At 42.9% G+C, this 3,858-nt stretch overlaps 1 pseudogene; it reads right to left on the reverse strand.

Annotated features, from left to right (window-relative positions):
* Positions 1-221: 221 nt before the first annotated feature.
* On the reverse strand, positions 222-778 carry LOC115093255 (annotated as a pseudogene).
* Positions 779-3,858: the final 3,080 nt, after the last annotated feature.

Below are 3,858 nucleotides of genomic sequence, written 5' to 3' on the forward strand. Positions count from 1 at the left end.
AGATTTATCTGTTAGAATTCATTAAACTAAAAGTGAAAATGGTCTTATGAATAACACTGCATAATCCACAATCAACTACATTTTCATGGCACATTAAAGTCTGGAAATGTCTTTTATATCCTTGCCAACTGTATTAACTCTAATGCTACACTTGATCTAACTTAACACAAGTCTGTAAATGTGATGTTTATTGCATAATTATGGTCTAATAGACATACCAGTTATTCATATGTCATGAATACGTGGTAATGTTGGCAGAAGATGTATATTTTCATGTTTAGAAGAGACAATAAACTGGGCTCTCCTCTCTCCATATTATCAGAGCTAGAGCCACTCTAACCATGTTGATCCACAGATGCAGCACTTGAAGTAAGTAGTGACTTTGTTTTCTCTTTAAAGTCTGTAATAATGACTGGCAGATCACCTATGGTATTTCCAAAAGCTGTGCACTATTTCCTTCAATATTTTTTAGTCTTAGCCTGGTTTTCTTGTGTTTGTCCTTTTGAATGGTAGCTTCTTTTTCACTCTTTTCCTTTTCTACTCGGTCTTATTTCTCTTTCTTTGACTGTATGAGGAGCACACATTGCTATATGATGGGCAACCAATTAGGAGACCATACAGGATTCCCTGTGGACATGCCCTTCCTGACATCAGACAGGATGTATTTGAAACCCTCAGCACTGTTCTTAAAGGGGCACACACAGCAGTCCCATACCCCCTACTCAGAGGAAAATGTTGGCTGACAATTCAGCCTGGTTGGGCTTGCCTTGTCTCACATAACTGAATTGCTTAGCTCCTTTCAGAAATGAATTAGAATAGCAACCAGTCTGGATGCATGATATTGGTAAACAGTAAGGCAAATAGATACCAGTTATTACTATTAATTAGAAATTTATGAAAGTGCGTGAGACATAGCCAGGTTCAGCAGGTGCCAGCTGCTCAGTGAACGCCTGCTTACCATCCCATGGCCCATGTGGGCCAACTAGCACCTACCTTCATGTCAAAAAAGTACTTAAATAAAATTTTAAATCATACTGATAATGAGTCCAAATGTCTGTTTAAAGCAGTTGAGTTTTCTATTAGAGTAGTATACAAATTTTTAGAAGTTGTCTGCTTCAGTGATAAAATGTACCTTTTATTATTGATGTTGATGTGCTGAATTCAAATATGACAAACCACCAGCTGATTAGCTACTGTTTGCATGATATTTAAGTTTTCACATTTTACATTTATGTCGATTGCTTAGTCTAGTTTTAATTATAAATCGTAAACTTAGGTCTTTTCATATATTTATGATTGTATAATATTTCATCTGCCCTGTTTATGTAACAGCAAAAGGATTATCGAAATAAAATTTACTATAAAACAAATGGCCAAAAACGAATGGGCTGGATTTTAAAATGGTTACGCACGTAAATCCGGTCCTGCGCGCACCAGGACTATTTTAAAAAGGCCCAGCAATGCATGTAAAGCCCCAGGAGGTGTGTAAGTCCCGGGGATTTACAAAAGGGGTGGTCTGGGTGCGGGATGGGGGTGGGGGTGGGGCCAGAGAGCTCCGACAGAGCGACCATTGCCGCTGTGTCGGAGGATTGTGTGTTGGCAGCCTGCTGGCAGGCGCAAAAGGTAAGACAAAGGACAGGGGGGGGGGGGGGTTGAGTAGGGCTAGGGGGGGGAAAGGTTAGGGGAAGGGGTGGGAAGGTCAGGTTAGGGGGAAGGGAACAAGGGAAGGCAGCGCGGCCTGGCCCTGGCTTGGCGCGCGCAAGGTGCACAATTGTGCACCCCCCTTGCGCGCACCAACCCCCGATTTTATAACATGCGAGCACCTGCACGTTTTATAAAATCGGGCGTACATGTGTGTGTGCCGGGTAGCGCGTGCACAGGTCTTAAAATCTACCCCTATATATGTACCTGATGCAATGGAGGGTAAAGTGACTTACCCAAGGTTCCTACCCCACCACCTTACCTTCCCTTCCTCTACCTCCCCCTACCTTTTCTTTATTGTTTCTTTTGTTCTAAAACTTACTTCAGCCCTGGGGCTGAAGTAAGTTGCAAGCGCCGGCCAACTGCCGGCATGTGATCCCCGGCACAGGCCACTGTGCTGGGAGCCTCTGGCCCTGCCCCACCCCCACCCCTTTTTGCAATCCACGGGGCTGGCCCTTTTGAAAATAGGCCCGGCGCACGTATTACCGGTTCATAGATTGTAAGCCCTCTGGTAATGGGGAAATACTTACAGTATCTGAATGTAATCCGCTTTGAAGTACAAAAAGTGGAATATAAATCTAAATAAAAAATAATATATTGATTACTATAACATTGATGAGATAAGTAATTTTAAATCAGTGTTTAAGCAATATTGCCTTCTGGCTGAGCTCACATAGAGGCCAATACAATAAGGTACATGCAGCAGAGTACACAGTTTTACCCTCCATTGTATACACTTAATCCTGATGCAGCAAGGGTAGTTAGCAGGGTTTTAGGGGTTTGAACTAGTTGGGTAAAAGGGAAGCAGGTTAGGTAGGGGATTTAGGAAGTTCCCTCCCAGTCTGCTTCACTTACACGTGCAAGAAGGCACTTGAGTGCATATGCGCGCAGGTAGCAGATTTTATAGCATGCACGCGTTGACGTGCACATGTTATAAAATCAGCATGTTCATGTGCATGCACCGGCAACTGCACGCATACAGACGCTCGTGCAAAATTTTGAATGTTACTGTCTAACAGTAGCAATCGCCAAACCAGCAAGTGCTACCATTCACTCTTTATTTCCATCCTCTGGCTTTTAGGGTTCCACAGTGTTTATCCCATGCCCCTTTGAATTCTTTCACTGTTTTTGTCTTCACCATCTAGTCCAGAAGGGCATTCCAGGCATCCACCACCCTCTCTGTAAAGAAATATTTCCTGACATTGGTTCTGAGTCGCCCTCCCTGGAGTTTCATTTCATGACCTCTAGTTCAACTGGTTTCTTTCCAATGAAAAAGATTTGACATTTGTGCATCATTAAAACCTTTCAGGTATCTGAATCCTATCTCCCCTGCACCTTCTCTCTTCCAGGACATACATATTCAGACCCTTCAGCCTCTCCTTACAAAAGTCTTCTGATACTGACCCCATACCATTTTGGTCACCATTCTTTGGACAGCCTCCATCCTGTCTATACCTTTTTTGAGATACAGGCTCCAGAACTGAACACAGTACTTGAGTTGAGGCCTCACCAAGGACCTGTACAAGGGCATTATCACCTCCTTTTTCTCACTGATTATTCCTATCTCTATGCTGCCCAACATTCTTCTTGCTTTAGCTATCACCTTGTGAATTTCAGCACACAGTTTTAGTTCACACATTATTGTATTGGCCCTCATAGACTGAAGATTAATCTTGAGAAAGCTGAGAATATGACTGTAACTTTCAAAACAGTGTGCGGGTGCTCTTTTGCATGTTCCCAGATATGATGCTATTTTATAACTTGTGTGCATATATGCGTGCATGTTATAAAATAGCCTGACCGCTCACATATGTGTGCCTAATTGTAAGTGGGTGTGTGCCTTTGCATGTAAATTCCGCTTCTACCACATGAATTGGGGAATTTTAAAAGGGGTGCATCCATACCTTTGCCAGTTTCACCAGTTAGACCACCAGTTTGGCCAGTTAATAGCTAGGGCCTCCAAACACTACCCCTCAGACTCTTACATTATCTCAGTTATGAGTAATTTTTTTTTAACTTACACCTTCTCCCTAGCAGAAGTAGACTTAGGTACCATTGGACCTGGTCGCGTAAGTATTTATGTTCACATCTCTTGGCCATGCCCCAAAATGCCCATGCTGCCCCTTTCCAGACCATGCCCACACTCACCACTTTTTG

The sequence above is a fragment of the Rhinatrema bivittatum genome, chromosome 1, assembly GCF_901001135.1.
Source record: "Rhinatrema bivittatum chromosome 1, aRhiBiv1.1, whole genome shotgun sequence".
Lineage (NCBI taxonomy): Eukaryota > Metazoa > Chordata > Amphibia > Gymnophiona > Rhinatrematidae > Rhinatrema > Rhinatrema bivittatum.